Genomic DNA, 24,255 nt, shown 5'->3' on the forward strand with positions numbered 1-24,255 from the left:
TCCAACTGATAATAATTATTTTTAATCTTTTATATTTTTATTTGTTTTTCGTAATTTAAAATATATTTAATGATTATATGGACACATATGGACTTGTTTTCGAAATAAATCATTTTTATTCATTCGTTCATCAACCTGATATAAATTTCCAACACACACACATTCACACACACACACACACACACACACACACACACACACACACACACACACACACACACACACATACAAACTATACATTTTGAGTGGACTAATTTTAATTATAAATTTAGTAATTAGTTGTTTATTTCTTAATTATAAATTATGTAGCTAAGAAAAGTAGAGAGCTTTTCACACCGCGAGTATTTTTTAGATTACTTACTGTGAAGACTCAACAAAGCATCTTTGTAAAATTAATTTGTAAATAAATAACGTATTTTATTTTTATTATTTTTATTAATAAAATGCATTTAGAATCACGGTTTAGGATATGCCAATAAAAACGAATTATCTAATTTATGTAAATAGTGTTCTACTATTTAATTATTAATTATTTTAACTATATGCTAACAAACAATTTTACAAGCTGACAGCGTATTATATTAGCAGGCATCCATGTGAAGAGCTAGCTACACAAGGACAACATAACCTTTTAAAATTAATATTTTTGTAAAATTCTTCTAGAACGACATATTATATCAATCATGCTAGTAAAAGTAGACTTGATCGCGATATTGAGTTTTTTTATGAAGAAATAAAATTGACAACATTGTTGCAAAAATACGAGTTATTGTTTATCTCGTTTTTATAAATAGCAACGTAATTAAATGAGACAAAGATCTCAAGTTAAACAAGCTGACGAACTTCTCGGGTACTATCTATTCTGCCTCTCATAAAACCTGTATTTAATATCCTGTAATTTAATATTGTTCTCGGCGATTTTAACGAACATTATCAATTTGAATTTTCAAGACTAAAGTACATGGTAGTTTAGATTTAATGCTTTATTATGGAAGGTGAAGAGTCTTAAATACATCGTACGATTTTTGTAGGCCCCTGTATTTCATCTTTTTTTTTTATTGCTTAGTTGGGTGGACGAGCTCACAGCCCACCTAGAGTTAAGTGGTTACTGGAGCCCATAGACATCTACGACGTAAATGCGCCAGCCACCTTGAGATATAAGTTCTAAGGTCTCAAGTATAGTTACAACGGCTGCTCCACCCTTCAAACCGAAACGCATTACTACTACTTCACGGCAGAAATAGGCAGGGTGGTGAATCTAGAATAGCGTGTTTGGATCATCACTGGATGTATAGTTGAAAATTAGAAGTCTTGGTTTGATGAGGAAGAGCTCCACTACGGCTCTTTTAATCTTAACATTAAAATTTCACGGCTATAAGTAACCATAGAAAATAATAATTTGTTTAGGTACGTAATAAACGGAGTTCTCATATGAAACCGCTTAATATAAATCCGCAGCTAAAACAATAAGCTACGGATATGTAACTGAACATTAAAATGAAAACTAATGATGCATCGCGGAAGAAGCAGCCCCGTAGCGATATAAAAGTTGCATCTACGTAATTACGTAATAGCAGTATTTCGTATGGATTTTACAGAATGAAAAATCTTATTGTCTCGCAATTTTTTATCGTACCTACATATACCCGAGCTTATACGAGGTATGTGTTCGGTTTTTATCAAGCGGTGCTTGGACGCGCGCGTGCTCCGCCGACCGACGGACAGACAACACACAGTTGATGTTCGCGCGCCGTGAGGAAGACACATCCGCTAGTCTGTGCTAGTGATTTACTGTGTTCAAGAAAACGACCGAGTGAATTTGATTATCGTAACTTTGACGTGACCTGTGAACGAAATAAAGGGTGCGTTTTTTTTATTATTTTAATTTTCTTATTATTATTTTTTTTAGTTAAATCTAATGTTAAATAACCTAAATTATTTGTTAATTAATTTAAATAAAGCATAGAGCACACTATTGTTTAAAAATCAAAACTTAAAAGAGGTTCTATGTTTTATGATGCGCCAAACACGTTTGGCAAGAGAAGGTCAACCGCAAATACAATCATACGTTCAATGTTCATGATACACCCGCAACCGTAAATAAGTCCGTCATTTTTAATTATATGCTAAATGTAATAAAGAGTTTCTAAGTTATTACGTAAAATGAAATTACGTGAGGGTTATGATAAGCTTTCTCTGCATTACCAAATGTGAATTAAAACGAATGTCAAATCGCGGCCCGTGACGAATTTTATGCGGTACATCACAACACTACTAAACGCATGTAGTAAAGTCGACGCCTTAATGTTCATAATGATATTAAGACGCTGGCATAACCCTCTAAGGTTAATTAACAGCTTAGGTAGGAAAATAAATAATAATAATATTAAGCCCATAAAAAGACTTATTATTAGAAATGTAAATGACGAACGCTGACTTCTTCTCATTCTTTACGTTTCAGGCTTATCTTATGTACAAAATAACTTTTTTGCACAAAATTTATTTGCATTTGTTATATGTATGAAATGCATATGATCATAAAAAAAAGAATCTTTGAATTTGATTATCAACAACTTTTAAAATTGCTTCAAAAATGTTAGATAATACTTGGAGTAATATTATTAGACATTAATATAGATTATAAAGTCGGACGCAAATATTTATATCCTATTTACAGCTTTTGGAATATCAGTTTCTATAAATAACCGTGAATTGTTATTGAAACGGCTAGATGACTACTATTAAAGACTGATAGTTATTAAAATAGTTAGATGACCACTATTATTTCGGGTGATTGGTAATCAAATATATTATTTAATGTAATTTTAAATACGACGAATATATTTCAAAGACGATTGAATAAGCTATAAATGTTAATGATCGAACATTAATATTCATGATTATGCACAAAAGATATAAAAGAAGAAATCAAAACAAAAAAATCGGAAGTTGTAAGAAAAGTTTTTTGTGTCTAATAAAACTTAACCATTCAATTTTATTAAGAATAAATAGGAATAATAGTTTCAAAGATTTTTTTTATTGCCCTTGTAGGCAGACGAGCATACGGCCCACCTGATGGTGAGTGGTTACCGTCCCCCATGGACTTCTGCCAGGGGCAGAGCCAAGCCGCTGCCTACCGCATATGTATATTGATGATGATGCCTACCGCATATATGATATATGAATATTGATATTAATAATATACGTGACATCCAAAAGGAATACGTACTAATTTTGTACTAATCGTTTAACTCGTGAAGTAAAATTGTAAAGTCGGCACCGATAAATACAATCATTAGCACTAACAAGCATTCATAATTTGTATCGATTGTTTGAATTGCTGTATACTTTTATTAAGACATTGTTATATAAAGATGGATCATTAAAAGTAAAATGCTATAATTTCGGCCAAAAAGCAGTTACGCGTTCCAATCCGAAGGGCGGGACAGCCGTCAACGCGATTGAGACATCGACCCCATGTCTCAAGGTAAGTAGCGGCATTCGCGTTCACTATGGGGTCTGTTAAACACAACATACGTAAGTTCAAGGGTGTTCTCGAGTGCTCATGGCATGGCAGCTCTAAGTGATTTATTGAAATCGTTAATGGCACAAACGTTAAACTATTTGTTCTTCTGTCACGCAGAAATAAAATAATTAAAAATAGGTATATCAAGAAATATGATATATAAAAACCAAATATAACAGCTATTATTGTTTGGCTACAAATTTTTAGCTAATAATGGAAAAAATAATTGACGCTTTAATCTTAAAGAAATCAATAAGTCGATAGCCTATAATCTATAGTTTATAGAAAAAACAAGTGTTTTATTTTACTTTACTTTAGTCTAATGTGTACATATATATATATATATATATATATATATTTGCATAGATGTGTGGACGAACTCACAGCCCACCTGGTGTTAAGTGGTCACTGGAACCCATAGACATCTACAACGTAAATGCGCCACATACCTTGAGATATAAGTTCTAAGGTCTCAGTATAGTTACAACGGCTGCCTCACCCTTCAAACCGAAACGCATTACTGCTTCACGGCAGAAATAGGCCGGGCGGTGGTACCTTACCCGTGCGGACTCACAAGAGGTCCTACCACCAGTAATTACGCAAATTATAATTTTGCGGGTTTGATTTTTATTACACGATGTTATTCCTTCACCGTGGAAGTCAATCGTGAACAATTGTTAAGTACGTATTTTCATTAGAAAAATTGATACTCGCCTGCGGGATTCGAACACCGTTGCATCGCTATATACGAATGCACCGGACGTCTCATCCTTTAGGCCACGACGACTTTAAAAAGATAGACAAAAATATTAGTTATATTATGGTGTGGATGCAAATCTGTGTGCGACGAAGCATAATTCCATGTCCGCCGTCATCATGCTAACACATAATCACACGCAAATGCATTTTAATAAGCTGTATTTAAAAATATTAGGACAGCGTGCTTATTGTACATTTTTTTAATAGCAGTAGAAGTATTAATAGAATTAATTACCCGAAACAGCAATCTGTACAATTAAAAATCATACGTACACATATAAATTTTTTCAACTCGGTACTAAGCTTCTCTACCTAATATAGGCAGGCACAATATTCTTAGGGCCGATATATAACTAATATAACTTCGCAGCACGGAAATGAAATATCATTTGAATGTGATCTTAAACGAAATATGCCATTCACAGATCAAATGATCCAAAAGATATCCAATGAAAAATAGAAGCAAGATATTTTTATCAAAAATATTCTTGAAGCTACTGTTAGTTTTTTTAAGCCTTTATTTTATTGCATTAATGGGTGAATTAGCTCACGGCTCGCCTGGCTACGTAAATTTGGTACTTGTCTGCGTATTCTAAGCATCAAGTTAGTCGTGTCGCCCGATGCGAGTAGACCGGGCGTGGTGACGCCTTTAGGTGACGCCACGACTTCATATAACAAAGGGATTTATAATTTAACTAGCTGTACAACTGTAAGAAAGAGTATGATTAAACATTTTACAATCTAAAACCCGCTGCTGTAGCCCCCATAACGATAAAGTAACCGATTTTTTACTTTGTGTCCCAATACAAAGACTGCCTATCTCGAAGAAAAAATTCAAACTCAGTTTACCATAGTATTTGTATATTAAACTAGTTGACCTGGCAGACTTCGTAGTGCCTCAATCGAATAAAAGACCTAAACTTTTGTATAAAATAAACTTAAAACAAACAAAAGGAATCCATCCTACGGGGGACATATCAAAGGAAAAACAAAATTTTTATTTTTATTTAATTCCGAGCGTTTTCATATATATCTACCTTTTAAACCTTCCCTGGACTTCCACAAATAATTCAAGACCAAAATTAGCCAAATCGGTCCAGGCGTTCTCGAGTTTTAGCGGGACTAACGAACAGCAATTCATTTTTATATATATAGAAGATAGAAGATAAAGAACTATTAAGTTTCACACGATGCTAAAACCCTTTAGAACACAGTAACCTATAAAACGTAAGAGTCCTTCCTGATGTGTTGAAGTCACGATGCGACATACAGGCGTCGTTGGACGTAATTAATGAGTTCGATAGCACTTGACGAGCCATTTTTGGATTAAATAGAAAGTTAATTATTTACATAAGCCTTAAATAGATACGTTTCGCACTACCCGTATTACACATTAGTAATTTATTGATTTATTACACAATAAAAATGCTCTAATACTTTTTTAATCCAATTTTATATTCGCCGTTCATATTGTAATACAATATAAAAGCGATGTTAATAAATTATTAGAATCGATGAATTGTTATACTATTTCCCTACTGTAATATCAATAAATGAATGTATAGTATAAAATCTGTACTTTTACATATTAGAACACTGAGTGTGTTTTTAGAGCGAAGATATTTTAACCCATAAATATCATTGATACATGAATACATAAGTAAAACAAATATAGCAGACGATACACTATTGTTCGTAGGAAAATATATTGTTAATATATTAATGGATACTTAAGTAAGAAACTATAGCATACGTTAGGCTATTGATTGTAGTAAAATAAATATATTATAAATATTTTAATTTATTGTTACGTAGCCAAAACCAAAAATCGTTTTTTCAAATTCCAGTAATCACTACATATTTTCTAGTCAATATATCAGTTTCATGTGAAATTTTATTCACTTGCTATCTTCAGTTACTGGTAAAATTTAATACACACAAAAGTTCTGACTGATCATAAAACGATATGAAGAGTTGACTAGCAAGTTTATTGATTGATTTAAGTTATAATTTTGCCATTAGTGTTACTCTTGGAAATATTTGCCATAAAGTTAAGTACCTATTATGTTCGCACAGTTGTCGAAATTAAGCTGTAGCCACTGACAGCTTAAGATCTAAATTCATTATGATGATTTTATTCGCCTGTCCTGTATTTGTCTATGATATAAACACTTATCGAATACAGTATAGACAATAATACCTTTATCTTGCCCTAATATCCTGGCTAGAATTCGATCTTCCGTATATTGTTTGTTTATTTTATGCAATAAAAGTTATTTTATCACATTTTCTTACAAAAAAAATCCCATTTTTTTTTTCTATTCACAACACTAAAGCGCGTTAATTGGTAGTAACGTAAAAAAATCTGTTGAAAAAGGTCAGAGAAGAAAAGGTCTTTTTTCTTTTTATCTTTACTAATTTTTAGCAGATGTACACAACTGTAACTGAAACAAATAGGTATACATATATCGTAAATAATTAATCTTTTTTTTTATGTTTTATTGCCCTTGTAGGCAGACGAGCATACGGCCCACCTGATGGTGAGTGGTTACCGTCGCCCATGGACTTCAGCAATGCCAAGGGCAGAGCCATGCCGCTGCCTACCGCAAATCTACTAACGAAAATGCCACAACAATAGAGTGGTACCTAAAATGAAAATAACCGATTTCTTATCTAATTTGCATAATCGTATTTGTATAATTTTTCCACTTGAACAACATTTTTTCTGAGTACTCGTTCACATTTAGTGAATCTAAAGCTGTCTAAAGCGTGTATTTTGACATTTAAATCAAGGCTTTAAAAATGTTACGGGTATATCGGTGGTTCGTACACTACAATAATGACAGACGAGAATGCGCTCTTAATGTCCATTTAATTTCGCTTATATCAGTCAAATCATAAATTAAATAATAAATGTAGAGCACAGATCTCTACATTTTTGTATATTTTACTCCTTAAAAGTTTTAACGGCCGTCTGGTGTAGTGGTAAGTGACATAGTCACTACACAAGGGGGTCGCGGGTTCGAATCCCGCCAAGGGAAGATATTTGTATGATAAATATAAATGTCTTTTCCAGGATTATGGATGTATATTAAATATATGTTTGTGTATAATAAAAATCTTACATTTATATCCGTTATCTGGTACTTGTAACACAAGTTCTTTACGAACTTATCACGGGACCAGTTAACGTGGCGTGATTGTTAGTAAATATTTATATTTATTTATTTTCTGCATTCAAATCCGAGAAAATGAAACTTAGAATAAAAAAAAGTCGAAGGTATATAAATAAAATTTCAACATTCTTCGGTAGGTACATTCCGTACTATCCAAATTAATTGTGAAATTGAAAATCCTGAAACACGTGGTATTTTCTAGTTTATTTTCAAAGATTTGTATTATTTGCGTTCATTCCGCAATAATGCGAGAGTATTTTTTATTCAAGGCGGCCGGTTTCCTACAAGTTGACAATATCGCTTATCATATATTATTAAAAGTAGGTGGATCCTTTGTTTAGCAAAACTAACTAAATAAACTCGCATTGACAAATGCTCACCTTTTTGCTAATTTTTGCCGCAAAACAAGAGTTTTTCAGTTGAAAAGTAGTTCAGCCGTTATTGTGACGCTATAATTGAAAGCTCGACTATCGTTTTTAAAACTGAGTACGAGTAATACAGTATCGCATTAATGCCGTGGTTTCATTGTGTTCGAATGATCACATAATCAAATTAATAATTTTCTTCTAAAAAAAAACTGATAGCAAATATAATTTATTAAACATAGACAGGCGATATATCTCTAGGATATATCGATCTGATCTAAAAATCTCTCATCGAACAAGGTTTTAAATATATTTATTTACCGTTCCATTCTCAATATCACTCTTCCTACTATCTCATATCAACGTTTATGAAACAAAATAGGCTGATACTACGTTATTTTAATGTAAAGATTGTAAAAATCTGTAGGCAGTGGCTTGGCTCTGGCCCTGGTATTGCTGAAGTCCATTGCGACGGTAACCACTCACCATCAGGTGGGCCGTATGCTCGTCTGCCTACAAATACACTAAAAAAAATTGTATAAAATATTTATTTAAATGTTTTATGTGTCTATAAGTAATATGCAAATCATATACTAATAACCCAGCAAACGATTACACATAGTTGTCAAACGGCCGGTATGTCTCAAAATACAGTTAATGCCACCGTTACTTAAGTTCAACATACTGAGTTCGCGATTTGTTAAAGCGAAATCCTTTGTCGGGATATCTAGAATCAGACGGTTATCGTGAGCTAGAATCACTTCCTGTAGCTATTTAAGGCTTCGAAAGCATTTCACTTGGCTGTTATACGCTTGTTAGCACAATTATTTGAGGTTTCCTGTCCTTGTTCATGTAAATTTAGTACACTGTGTAGCAGACTATTTCCTTATTCCGATGTATTTGAGAATCTGTTTCCGTCACAAAATAAATAGTAACAGTAATAAACTCAAAAAGAGTTGAGAGCAAAATTTAATTCGTGACGGATTAGTTACGTCTAGAGAGAGAAGATATAATTTAGGAAGAGCGAGAGTGAGAAAATAGACAGCGTCTCGCGAACCAATCGACCGTGAAAAGAGGAAACGGACAAAACGAACTAGATCGTTTCTCTTATACACATCTTTTCTTATTACAGAGAACTTTGATTTAGGGGTGAAAAATGAAGTAAACCACAATACTACACATCGCAAAAAAAATCCACTTCTTTCACGTACACGAAGTTGCACGCGTACCATTTTAAAATAATAATTAAATCGAAAATTTCTTCACAGATAATTACTAGACTTTTATTATACGTTTTCTTTACGTGTTATTTCATCGGAGCGAAATTAAACTAGTTAGCGTAATAATCAAATGTTGACGAACAACACATTAGTAGTCCGTAACCACGAAGGCTGTAAAGTATTCGTATCTTCTCAAATAATGTATTAATAACAATAAAAACCGCGAGATTAAATCGCAAAAGTAGTCTTAATCATGTCCTCGACTTTTGGCTCCCAAAGAAAATACTATTAATGGACTTATGTTACTCATGAAAAGGCAAAGGGGGATAGTGAAGTGTTTAGTAGGAGCACATTTCTCCCATTACCCTGCCCCTCAGGACGTCGTACCGGCGGTCGTCGGCGTCACGACCACCAGCCCTCTCGGTCGGCAGGCTGTCCGAAGCCCGCCTAAATGGCACCGGTTAGAATTGGTAATGGACATATGTAGACTTTCACGGTGTTATATAATTTGTTTTTTTTTGTAATATTAAAATGTCATCTTATTTAATATTAAAGGTTGTGCTATAACGTGGATTATACGATTTTCATTACTAGTGACCGTCTGTGAAATTTCATGTCTTTAGAGGACGAATTTTTATGAAGACGAGAGGAGAGAGGCGACGAGATCCAAACTTTACATATAATCCATTACATTACACTTTTGCAGTTGTTTAAAGTTTTAAAATGAATATTATTATGCAGAATCTGTATTTTAACATGCTACATTTAATATAATAATATGCGGTTCAGTGGTTTAAGCGAGATACACTAAAAGTAAAATAATAATATGCTAGAAGTACAAATTGAAATACAATTATTACGCTAATCACATTAATCACATGCCAAAAGAAATTTAAAATTAACTAAGTTTAGTTAAGTTAATTAATATTTGCTTTTCAACGGAACGTTGTTAAAACCATTGCATATATTAAATTACCATTATTAAATTTAATACCGGATAAAATACTTTTAAATTTGATACCCATTCGATAGAGGTGCTGTAATTAGTATTGATAACATTATATGTACGCAAATATTAAGGCCTTTACCTTTGTTATACCACTAGTTTGATGTGACAAAGCAAAGACTTGATATTTAAATTTTCGAATCAGATTTTACCTCATTATTCAAAATTTTGCGTCTCCACACAGACCCGAGTTAGATTCTGCTTAAAATAAAATACTATCAAACCATTCATGATCTACTTTGCAATTGCATCTATACTATCCTCATTTTCGAAGACTATAATTCGAAAATCAAAAGACCACTAGTAAAACAAATTAAAAGTTGAATGAATTAAATATTTGATTGAAATAAACCTAGCTAATTTTTTAATTTCAGAACTCAATAACTGTACGTTTTGAGTCTGTCGGACCTGTACTACTGTTAGGCATGTATAGGTTACAAAGCATCAACTTTTCTACTGTGAAGTGTTGGACAGACATTTTTTCAAATTGAAATTTCGAGATCATATATCAAGACGGGTAGTGTCATTTCGTTTTAGTATCTACATGATCCAACTTAACATTAGATAAGGCGTGACGTAACGTTAGATAAGAAATGTGACGTCTATTGCTTTTATACGCCAAAAAGCTATCTTAAAAAGCGACCAATGTATATTGATATATTTTGCATACATAAATGTACTTACTATCTTTAGTAGTGCGTAAATCAGTTGTGGCTATTTATTAGGAGCGGCCTAGCGGTATGCGCCATTCTTCTAGTGTTGCTCTTTAACCGGACTGGGTTGCTTCATCTAATTTTAAGTTACTTACAGAGCCTGTGATCTTACACCCAAATCGGTTTCGCCACAGTCTCTTCCCAGGCCGTCCGAACAAAATGTCTCTAACGTTTCGTAAGCACGAACATGATACTGAGTTTCTTGTGTTTTATTAAATCTGTCATCAGATATCGGTCATTTTCAAAGAGAACCGACCTTCTAATGTTCTTTATTTCATGTTAACTTTTCAAGTATCGAGTTACGTAACATTAATTGCGTTTACCCGCGTCCTGAGGTCACCGCGACACCTAGTTCGGTTTTGCTCTACTTGTTAATTAAGTTCTAGTTACATCGCTTTAAAAAAACATTAATTTGTTTAACAACTTCTGAATTCCAATTATATTCAATAAAAAACACTCATAATACATACGGCGGCTTAATTGGTCACATGCCAGTAGTAAAATTAATGTAATCAATACATACTAGGTGTCTTTGAGAAGTCGTTAGTTTTATTATAAAAAAAGATTATATTCCATTTCCTTATAGCTTAGTCTTTGATACTATAATCTTTGTGCCTATAATATATTACATGTTGATAGTTGATCTACTTACAATGAAAATGTTTTTAATTTAACGAAAAAAATACAAAAAAAAACAAGATGGCCATGAAAGCCCTCTGAGTATTTCATTATCATATAATTGCTTTGGTAATAGAATATATAACGAAGTCGTTTGAAAATGTTTCTATTGTAATCCAACGAGTACAAAATTACAAGCCAACTTTGTGTTTTATCTTCTATTTATGTATATGAGCTATTTGCTTACGATGCGAGGGTCAGTACATAAAGCAAATAATAACTCAAGAACTGTCAAATGTTTAGTTAAAAAACTATGGATGTATATTTAATATTCGTTTTTTTTTTTAATATCACTGAGTGTTTTTACTAGAGCAAGTCGGTTTAATTTAAAAGTTCAAAATATGCGAAGAGCGTTACGTAAAATTTGTAAATTGTGAGTGGCACAGAATTGTAGTGATTTCGCGATTAGAGGTGGCGTTGTCAGTGACCCCTCAATTATTGTGTTTTAGTTTAAAATATGGCTTAATATTTCTTACGAAATAAGCAAATTTACTTTTGGAAACACTCAAGAACATAGTCTCTGAGCTTCTTGGAATGGTATTTATGGAATGCACAGAGGGGTGAAATAATATTCTTTTAGAAGTGATTTGTATTTTTTTATTTTAAAACACTACACATCCTTTATGAATTTTTAAACATTCATGTTCATATAATATTATTCTATGGTGACCTGTTTGGATATTGAGTCTCTGCGTGGAATTTCAATAGAAATCTTCCATTACTCCAGAAGCTGCCAACCATAAATGATTCTGGATACCAATAATAATTAAATAGACTACACGATACTTGTACTATTATTGCCAGTAAACTGGAAATACTCTCGTCTAAAACTAAGGATTAGTTTGAATAAATGTAAACATCTACATAACTTATAAATAAACTAGCGACCCGCCCTCGCTTCGCTTCGGAAACATTAAAACACACATGAAACCAAAAAAATAAAATAAAAAGAAATTTAAAAAAAGTAGCCTATGTTCATCAGGGACAATGTCGGCTTCTAATGGAAAAATAATTTTTCAAATCAGTCCAGTAGTTTCGGAGCCTATTCGAAACAAACAAACAAACAAATCTTTCCTCTTTATAATATTAGTATAGATATTACGATTGTATCTAATAGTTTCATTGTAATTATATAAATTTAAGCTGCATTACAATTTCGTTGGGTTCGTTAGCTGACGTCTTCAAAGCGGTTCAACTCACTATTAAATAATGAAATCTACAAGTTAACACTTACAATTACGCAAAATTAACTTAATCATCATTTACATTGATATTTCTATGGACCCAAGATTAAACCTGTTCTTTAAGTGGCAGTATCGATAATATACTATCTGTTATTTATTGGTTTTGTTGCTTCTTATTCTGAGTTGGTATTATCATTTCTGAAGGCCGTGTCTAGTTTGATGACTGTTCTCCTACCATCCGTGGTGCAATTCCTTTTCACATGTCTAAATTTTCGGCAGTCCTCAAGTCCTATGAATTTATATATGTACAGGGTGTTACAAAACTACCCGTAAAGCCAAAAGGAGGTTAAATGGGGCCTTATAACGAGTCCGTTCACAATATTTAAAAACCGTAGTAACGCTCTATAACATAACCCATAAAAATATATATTTTCACTGATGTTTAAGCCCTATTTCAGTAAAATTAAAGAGGAAACTACGCAGAATGTACCTACATTTCTACTCGAAGCAGTTTTAGGATATCGATTTGAAGATTTGAAATGGACAATACATATTTTTATTCCTACTTGACATTTTTTTAAGCCAGTACCTGAGTATAATGACATGCTTGTATTGAGGTATCAAACATTTATGAATGAAAAATAGAAAAACCATTAAAACAATTATTAGGTAAAATAGGTACGCAGGCCTTTCTGTTAAATAATCTGGTTCCCTGACATGACAGCTTACTAGGGTTGAAAAATTTTTAGGGTTTGATTATTAATTATATTTTTTACGGGGTATTTTGTAACACGTTGTATATTAACAATATTATTAACAATAATTTCACCGCATTACAGCCTCGGGATATTCGTGATCAGTCTAATGAGTACTGAGTACTTGTAAACTTGACACATTTCTGAATGGCTTTTTAGTTTCTATTCTATTTATATTCATTTAATATAAATAATCTAAATTTTATTAACGATTAGAAATATATTTTTTAAAGTAAATATTTTTTCATAAATATTATTTCATACCAGTTTTACGATTTAATCTCGAAGAATGTCAAATATTTGAAGCTTCCTGAAAATTATAAACTTATAAAATAAAGGCGAGATTGGACTACTACTCCCGCTCTGAAACCTTTGACAAAAAAATAAATTTGGTGGAGTTTAAACTAAACAATGAACTTCTTAAATGAATGACTTAATTTTTGAAAATATAAAACTCGAATAAACCAGAGAATATTTTTATGGTACTAATAATTTTACTTCTGGTACAAGCTATTAATCATTATTCTCGATAGTTGATTTAGCTAATTTTATTATTAAACTACATATATTTTTACGATATACGCTCACGGCCTATCTGATATTGAAAAGCTACCGAAATCTTTAGACAAGATGGTGAGGCAGTATTCTTAGGCCTCAAATATTTTGTGCATAAGTGCGTTATGTTTAGTCTTTTCTATGTTTAGCTGGCAGTACATTCGTTCTGGCCCCAAATCCGTCACACGTAATAAATTGTGTTTAGCCCGTTTTTTAAGTTTACGTAACCGTTGTCTAGGTTCCTTAAAATGAGTTTCAAAACTTTTCGAATGATCTTCGACTTATTTTTAACAATTCTTAATGTCTATTATTAACTTACATAATGAGAGTTATCGTTTTCATTCAAAATTTAAACATGAATGGGGCGTTACAAATGTCTCTTACTTTACTATTGAAACAAAGATGTACGGCCTTTCTTATAAAACAAAGGGAATTATTACATAAAATATTACAATACACATTGATGCGTGTAAGACATATTGTACACTGACATATGTAGGTAATCGGTGATACGATCATAATTAAAGTTGACGTGCTAGCATCACTTAGAAATTATTTATTCTCATCGATTTTTTGTGTGAGAAAAAGATTGCAAAGATTATTGTTTGAGGTAGAGAAATGCAAATTGTGTTATTTTGGTGTCAAGCTAAAATCCGAATACGGTAGATGGTATTTCTATCATTAGTTTTAAGATTTAATTTGAAAAACTTAAATTAAAAAGATGCTTAACTCGAAGTTTTTTGTACCGGTATTTTTTATTATTATTATTTTTTTGTTTATTTATTTAAGGTCGCTTTTTAACAGCAATGGTCATTAACAGCCACTGTAATCTTATAATTAAATTAATCTATGGTAATCTATAATTTTTAGGAATTTTAAAGTACATTTTACATTATTATTTAAACAGTCAAACAAACACATAGGCAAGGCAGCAGTATGTCTCTCTGCATTAAACATTGGGCACTCAATTAGTAAATGCTTAATAGCTATATTACTATCACATCGACTACATTTCTTTATTTCTTCTTTTGTAATAAGATTGATGTGAGTAATGTTACAGTGACCAATTCTTAACCTATTTAAAACTACTTGATCTTTTCTAATATTAATCTGAAATTTCCTTCTTTCAACAACTGATTTTCCTATATCATATAAAGCACTTCTATTATATTTAACCTAATAGCTGTTCCAAAGTTTAAGTCTTCCATTTAATGTGTTTTTTAAGATCCTGTATATTAGAAATAAGGTAATTAATTACATTGGGCTAGCTTTGTGGCTCTCTTAGCTTCTGTGTCAGCTCTTTCATTTCCAGATATGCCTTGGTGACTAGGAATCCAGATTAGCTTTATTATGTAATTGTTATCTATAAGTCCGGTTACAATTTCTTTGATCAGAATAATAAGGGGATTTTTGTTGTGATTATTTGAAAGGGCCATGAGGGTAGACATTGAATCAGTGAAACTATATATTTTTTATGATTTGTGTTTGTCTTAATAATGTTTTAGCATTCCAGTATAGCAACTACTTCGCAAGTGAATGTAGAGGTATAGTCTTGGCAATACAATAGCGCAACCAGATCTACCTTCACAGACTGAGCCGTCCGTGTAGTACATCTTGAAGTCTGAGTGATTATTTTTAATTTCGTAGAAAAGATCCTTGTATAATCTGATGTGGTTTCTCCGGGATTATTTTGAGCTATTCCCATATTTATTGTGAAATTTGATGGGTGCCACGGGGGATAATAGTGGTGTTTACGTGGAAAAACCGGGGGAAAATCAAAATTTATTTCTGCGAGGTTTGTTATATGGTTAGTAGCATATGATAGGCATAACTCTTTTCTCCTAAAAGCTAGTGGCATTTCCTCTGCCTCAACTAGAATGCTATTTATTGGGATTGTTTTGAAGGCTCCTAGACTTAATCTTAAGCTAGTGTTGTGTATACTTTCTAGGGTTTTTAAAATATTGGAAGATGCAGAGTCATAAATAACAGAACCATAGTATTTTTTTTGCCTTATTAACGCTTTGTATGTATTTTTAATGCATGTGCTATCAGAGCCCCAACTACTTCCTGACTTCACGGCAGAAATAGGCAGGGCGGTGGTACGTGCGGACTAGGTCCTACCACCAGTAATTACCAAGTCGCTGCCTAGCGTTACCGTTACTTCTGTGTTTACTGTCAGTTTTTTTGTCTACAAAGAAACTGAAATGAGGATTTTAATTTTAAAATTAGAGGGTATTTAGAACAATATTCAAAATAACACGTTACTTGTCCGTGACCACAAAACCTTTGAATATTCGTAAACATGAAAGTAACAAAATGAAAAGAAATGTGAGATTAAAACTGCAAAACCATAATCTTATCTTCCGATTAATTGTAATATTTTTTTTTGTAAATAACAAGAATGTTCATTGTTTCATAATAATCGTTATAAGATTTCCACGTATACAAAATAAATGTGGAAATTTAAAAGTGACAAAAAGCGTTCTCACAAAATTTGTTCTCAAAAAGACTAATGCTCTTAATTTTTTTTTTTCGTGCCTGTGTTATAAGAATAGAAGTCGCAGCCACGCAACTGCGCCTACACGACAATTTATTTGCAATCACACACTTACAGTAAAGCTGTCGACACGTAAGATAAACGATCCCATAAGTTCGAGTGTTCGGGTGAAAGTTCAATACTCGCCCATGATGCAATTATTACGAACAGTGGGCTAGCACGTACAATGACTGCGTGTACAATTTTCATAATTTCACGATGAGTTGCGGTTTCTTACTTATTGAAATAAACAATTTGATTTCCTAGTTTTATTGTAACGATTACGAAATTCGTGTTTTAGTTTCGCTAATATCGCAGGTACTGATTTTGTTTTTTGGAACGAAGTTCCTTACGGCAGGCTTGGAGGGGATAGGGATTTTGCTGCGCGACCGAACTGAAAAAAATGTGATAGTAAAACCGTAAGAAAAAATCCGTGGAAAAAAGTGCGTGGAATAAAACCGTTAAATGAGACGTGCGCAGGCGCGACAGTCGCATACACAAGCGAGTAGTGTATAATACCTTTCTCTTTCTCCTTCTTTTTATTATTATTCATATAAATAGCTGTTTCTTGGTATATTAATATTATATATTTTTTATAAATCAATGTAAATAAAATAAAGTTGATAACTTTGTAAAGTATTTTTTTTTATCAATAAAAAATCATAATAACGAATAGAACTTAAAATTAATAATATTTATTTAATAAGGAACTTCGTTCCCATCCGGTGTCCCACGACACCACACATCTTTTTTCTTTTCAATCGCGCCGATACCCGGAATTTTTTATTGAATTTTTTTACTGCCCTTGTAGGCAAACGAGCATACGGCCCACCTGATGGTGAGTGGTTACCGTCGCCCATGGACTTCAGCAATGCCAGGGGCAGAGCCAAGCTGCTGCCTACCGCAGCCTGCCGCAATGTTTTAATGAATTTGAAACGACCATATTACAACAGTCATCTCACTGTTTTATATGAATAAGGAATCATTAAATAGTAATGCGTACAAATAGCAAGGAGTATTACGTAAAACCATTGCCTAATAATGCGTAAATTTTTTTAGCTAACATTACATACGTCTTAGTGAGCAAATGAACGACAAACAGTAATTAGGTATTGTGCAGATGCTTCGTGTCTCATTTATCAAATACATTAACGTTCGTGACGACAATATGTATCCATTATTCTCTGACCTCCATTCGAAGATTATGCAATAAATACGCGATATGTCAAAGGAAGAATTTCTTGAGTTAATCGTGCTTTAAGTTATTTCTAATAAGGCACTTTTAACCAATATGATCGAACTTAACATTTTTATTAATTTTGTGACGCTATCGAATTTGAATACCGCTGTTTGAGTTTTACCGGTTTGTTTGTTTGAAGTTGTCGTGGCCTAACGGATAAGACGTCCAGTGCATTCGTGTTGAGCGATGCACCTACCAATTTTTCTAATGAAATACTTACTCAACAAATGTTCACGATTGATTTCCACGGTGAAGGAATAACATCGTGTAATAAAAATGAAACCCGCAAAATTATAATTTGCGTAATTACTGGTGGTAGGACCTCTTGAGAGTCCGCGCGGGTGGGTACCACCACCTTGCCTATTTCTGCCGTGAAGCAGTAATGCGTTTCGGTGTGAAGGGTGCGGCAGCCGTTGTAACTATACTTGAGACCTTAGAACTTATATCTCAAGGTGGGTGGCGCATTTACGTTGTGGATGTCTATGGGCTCCAGTAACCACTTAACACCAGGAGGGCTGTGAGCTGGTCCACCCACCCAAGCAATAAAAAAAAAATTACAAATTTAAAATGTTCTAATAACGCGTCGTAAACCTTAATAACAGTTCAAGGAAGTTACGGAGCGATTAACTCTATCAAGAGGAGTGATGCGAAATATAAAAGGAATATTTTGTAAGAATAGCTCACTGACTAGTTCGTTTAGTATTTAGTTATTCTGTTATGTTAACATTTTAAAGTCAAAATATTTATTCAGATTTCGTTGAATTTTGATAGCGTAACTAATAGATTGTTGTTTTTTAAATCGATTAAATGTCATGGTTAATTATTTAAGGACAGAAAATATATCACGTATGTATGTAGTTTATCTATATGTTAATACGTGAAGCAAAAACTTTGTATCCCTTTTTACGAAAATTGCGCGGACGGAGGAGTATGAAATTTTCCACACTTATCGAGAGTATAGAGAAGAAGTGCACAATGCTATTATTTTTTTAAAATAATGCATAAAAGATACATTAAATCAATAAAGAAAACATTACACACAATACATACCATGTATTTGACGGACACACGCATGCATACTATTTATTGTCAAACTTTTGTTCTTGACGTCTGTGGTCAAATTGAGAATAGATTAAATATTGTTTGTCTTTATTAATATTTTTTTATAGTGTTGCCTTAAGGAAATTTGTGATTATAGTATGTGTACATACTTAACTTACAATTCGAATTAATTATAGTCGAATTTCGACTACTGTGGGACCTCAACGTTCGTTGCCTAATCTGTTATCCTAATAAGTACCTATATCATTAATTTATTCTGTGATACCTATTCTTACTTTACCAACCCATCCCATGTTAATCAGATCACAGAGATTTATCAATTTAAATATTCTAGTATTTAAAAAAAAAAGTAAAATAAAAGGTTACCCTATTCCGAAATTACTTTTATACATTGTCCGGTAAATTTCGAACTATATTTTTTTATTTATTTTCATCGGTTTTAGCGAGTCGTAAACATAAGTTAAGCTGGTTTTATGGTTTAATTTCGGGTTGCTGTTTTTATATTGTCATATCTCGTAATATCTCGTCATATATTACGAGTATATCCGACGTTTCTCGCCGTTTTTTGTAAAAAAAAGTGCACTTGATGTATGTATCAGATTGTATTCAGTGCAGAAAACATTAGTTAACTTTGGCCGTGACCCCAACGCTTGTTACCAGCCAATAATTAGCGGTTGTATAAGTGAAGCCTTCCTGCTATTGTATGAAAACAAACAGTTACTAATTAGTATGTATATGTAATTAAGTTTGTTAGTGGTAGATAAAATGCCTGATGTATCTTATTTCTTTTTTACCCAAATTTATCATAAAACAACAAATATCTTAAGACGAAAGTCTTTGACCAAAGTATTGTCAGTGATGACGTAATATGGCAGTAAGACGTGATCGCAAACAATAGGCCTCATCAGACGCTCAAAGTCACTCAAAGTGTATTGAAGAGGTCTATGTCCAGAGTTTCCCCTGTAATCTTTTTTAATTGCCTTTGTAGATAGACGAGTATACGGTTCACCTGACGTTAAGTGGTTACCGGCGCTTGTGGACGTCAGCAATGCAAGGGGTACAGCTAAGTCATTCGACAAGTAATGTTCGACAGAGTTTAGAGGTTGAAGTGATAGTGGGTAGGACACATTGCTCGTATAAAAGATGATAGCTAGCACGATGGTTCTCGAGTCGCAACCGCGTACCGGAAGACTTAGAGTGGTTAGGCGTCACACAAGGTGGACCGAAAACCTGCTGAAAGTCACGGGTATCCACTGGATGGAGGCAGGACAGGACCGGTGTTGTGGTGTGGATTGACGGAGTCGTATATTTAGAAGTGGACGTCTGTAGGATAAAATACCGGTCTGTAGGTAATCTCAAGACCTATTTATTGTTAAGCGTTTATCGGGACAACAGAGATTCGTTAGTATTGCCACCTTTCTGATAAATGTGTCTAAATATCAGTTGTATAGCAGTACTATCGGGTAGTCGCGTCCCCTTACGGGGCTTGTGAATCCCTGCCTATCGAGGCAGGGGTGATGTACTGCAGGTTGGTGAGTGGCAGGCTTGAGTGTATAGCAGTAACAGCATGTCCTTACTTTTATTATTACTGTGTAATCAGGATCAGAGTATCAAATAATCGAAGCATCAAAGTTCTCGGTCTAAATTTTGTAATAAACGAATGTCACGTATGTATGTATATTTATTTTAAATTCCCAATGTTATGGTTCAATTTGTATTTATAGACGACCGTGGGCTGTGTTTGGAAGTCGAACATAAAATAGACTAAAATAGAGTTTTTGGAAAATAGTTCTTATTCGATAAATTTATTATGTCAACATAGAGAACAAATTATGAATAAACACCTCGTTATGATTGAATTAGTTCGCTACTTAAAACATATTATTATGTGGTTATTGTTTGATAGAATTCAACTTGAAATGAGTACCTGTAAAGGCTTATTTTGAAACATTATAAATGACTACCTATTAATCTTATTTCGTTAGCGTGCTTACACTTAATTAAATTAAGCACTAATCTAATAAGATGGAACATGTGAATATCAACAAGATTAAACTAAAACAAATAGCATTTAAATTGATATTAGTTTAAGTATTATGTTATCATATTTAGAATAGCGTCATTTAAATTTTGAAATAATGAAATTTAATCTTTTGTTATTTACTTTTAAATCGAACCTAAAAATCTATGCACGATTAGTCAACTAGCCACAAACGTCGTGGCTTAAAGGATAAGACGTCTGGTGTATTCGTGTTGAGCGATGCAGGCGGGTACCAATTTTTCTAATGAAATACGTACTCAACGTAAATATGTTCATGATTGACTTCCACGGTGAAGGAATAACATCTTGTAATAAAAACCCACCCGCAAAATTATAATTTGCGTAATGACTGGTGGTAGGACCTCTTGTGAGTCCACGCGGGTAGGTACCACCACCCTGCCTATTTCTGCCGTGAAGCAGTAATGCGTTTCGGTTTGAAGGGTGGGGCAGCCGTTGTAACTATAATTGAGACCTTAGAACTTATATCTCAAGGTGGGTGGCGCATTAACGTTGTAGTTGTCTATGGGCTCCAATAACCACTTAACACCGGGAGGACTATGAGAAGTCACTTATTTCGGTTTGAAGAGCGAGATAGACAATGTATTAAGACTTTAACCCCATAACTTAAGTAAGTGACAGTTGTAACGTTGTCATATCTGTAGACTTTGGTGACCACTTAACACCAAGTTGTGCTAAACAAAGCGCAAGAATAATTCGCGCCCAAATTTGTGAAAAAAAGATGCTAGTGAATTACACAAAACAAGCATAAGTTAAACATAGCAAACAACTTTTTGGCTACTCAAATAATTATTTACCAAACATATTTCAAACGACGCAATAGAAGTCAACGAAAAAAACGAACAGAGTAATTACAGTTTCCTGCGTCTCTTCTTGAAGATTTAATCACATCAAGTTTTTTTAAATTACTTCCTTGGTTTTTGCTTTAATCACGAACCCATGAAACAATGGTATGGTATAATAACAATGATATTCGTTAAAAATGTATGAAGTTTTAATTATCATGACATAAGTGGGATGTCTTTGACCTTGAATGAAACGACCATAATAATCTCGCAATGATTAGCTTTGACTAACGCATTAATATGATTCAATGAGCATTAACATGCTTAAGCCGAAATCATAGAATTTATGCCTTGCCTTGCGCCTTGTCTCTCGTCCCCTGCCTATTTCTAACGCTTAGCAAGCGTACCTAGCGCTTTCTTTATTTTTTTATTTTTTTTTATAACTTCTTATACTAGAAAGTATAAAGGCCGACTTAATGCCATAGGCATTCTCTAACAGTCTACCTTAGGGGAGTGCAGAGATGAAGCTTGGTAGGTGTAGTGTGAAGGAAATATTACTTAAATATATGTGTATATATTATAACATACATAATATTTATAGATACAAATACTCGTACTTAAATAAATACATTTTCATAAATATATAGATATACATAAATATATATATATATATATATATATATATAAACATATATAAACAAATATTATCAATTAGATGACTCTGCTAACTCTCTGGAGAAACAGTTCTCGAACCTTCGTCTTAAACGCTTCACGTGTAGTGGCCGACCTTATTTTGAGTGGGAGCGCATTCCATAGAAGAATAGACTGAATATGATGATGATATACCTAAGCGTTATTTCAATACATTTGGGAATTTAGTCGTATGTAATTTATGAATTTTAGTTTGAATGAGTCTTCTGTAATCGCTCAACTTGCCAAACATTTTAAAGTATGCTCTATATGTAAAGGATGGATTATTTAATTTACGAATAGTGAAGTCAGAGACTATTGAACATATTGCCGTCAATTTTGTCACTATATCAATGATACGATTGATACGACTTGATAGTTTAGACTTAATATAATACATAATTAATTAAACTAAAAAACCATATCACATTTGATATTGAAAAGGATGTTGGATAAAATAGTCAACAAACCACCGCATTTTCAATCCTAAAATAGCTTAAATTCTCGAAATAACAAACATAACATCGAAAGTGGCCATCGTGTAAACAGGCAGATATGTGCTTTAGCATTGTCCTAGTAAAGGCCATGTTTCTTTGAAAGCCAATCCGAGCTGTCGACCTTTTAGCTCTGATTACTAGAATTGTTTATAAGATCAACACAAGTTCTGCAGAATTTTTAATAATTCAACGGCAGCTTGTGAGTAAACAATAATATTTCAATATGTATAAATACATATCGGACAAGGTTGAAGGTTGTATTATATATAAAAATGAATTGCTGTTCGTTAGTCTTGCTAAAACTCGAGAACGGCTGAACCGATTTGGCTAATTTTGGTCTTGAATTATTTGTGGAAGTCCAGAGAAGGTTTAAAAGGTAAATAAATATGAAAATGCTCGGAATTAAATAAAAATAACAATTTTGTTTTTCCTTTGATGTGTTCCCCCGTCGTACGGATTCCTTTTGCTTGTTTTAAGTTTATTTTATACAAAAGCTTAGGTCTTTTATTTATCGATTGAGGCACTACGAAGTCTGCCGGGTCAGCTAGTCTACAATATTTTCTTTTATTATGAAAACGGTAAGTTTAAGTACAGAAAAATATGAATTTTAAATCGACGCCTGTTGTACTTTTAAGAAATTCTAGGTTGAGGTTACGTGAAATGTTAATTTATATAGGTACATCTATTATGCTGTTAGAAACTTACTGATTTGAGAGACGATGTCCAGTCCGATTTCGATTTATTTGCATTAGTATCTTATTTTAACTATAACATTAATGATGCAGTCGAACAAGTAAAAAATAAGTAAGTTGATAAATAAATACTCTAAAGAAACTTGTTATAAATTGACTTTAGTTATAATGAAAATTTAGATGCAAAGTTTTTTTTTGTAAAGAAAATTTTGTACAAAATCTTTAAATATTTGTCTTTGGCTAATCACAATAATTATTAAAAATAATTTTAATTTTTTTATCTCCAATTACGTATGTAATTTCTACTGAATGAAACGAGAGTACAATTTTCAAATGACTAAATAAATAACACCTAAGGCATCCGTGAACACGAATACAGTATTATTGTATTACAAATATTGGGAATAATGAAATTTACATAATAAACAATAGATTACACTTTAAAAATAGTTTTAACTATGTTTTTTTTCATCACCAAACTGTTTTTATCTTCGATCATAAATGTTTTTGCAGTGCAATGTGTTATCTTCCTGGTTTTTTTGGTTGTTGTTTATAACTATGATGATTTCAAAGAATCAAAATAAATTTGAAATTTTAACAGCATTAATTAAGAATTGATGATGAAATCATTTGTTACTATAATTAATAATGGTAATACATATTTATTCAAGGTTGGTACTTTAATTCAGTGCCACGAATGTCTTTAACGAATAAAAATGTTTCATGTTCGACTGATGTTGTTATTTTAAACAATTTT

At 32.7% G+C, this 24,255-nt stretch overlaps 1 protein-coding gene across 2 annotated transcripts in view; it reads left to right on the plus strand.

Annotated features, from left to right (window-relative positions):
- Nucleotides 1-1,638: 1,638 nt before the first annotated feature.
- The window catches only part of LOC101745594 (uncharacterized), a 42,548-nt gene continuing 19,931 nt past the window's right edge, over nt 1,639-24,255 (plus strand). For both annotated transcript variants that reach the window (XM_062674888.1, XM_038018937.2), the window contains exon 1: nt 1,639-1,862. The gene's annotated coding sequence lies outside the window, so the exon portion shown is untranslated. The remainder of the gene's footprint in view (nt 1,863-24,255) is intronic.

Source organism: Bombyx mori, chromosome 22 (assembly GCF_030269925.1).
Source record: "Bombyx mori chromosome 22, ASM3026992v2".
NCBI lineage: Eukaryota > Metazoa > Arthropoda > Insecta > Lepidoptera > Bombycidae > Bombyx > Bombyx mori.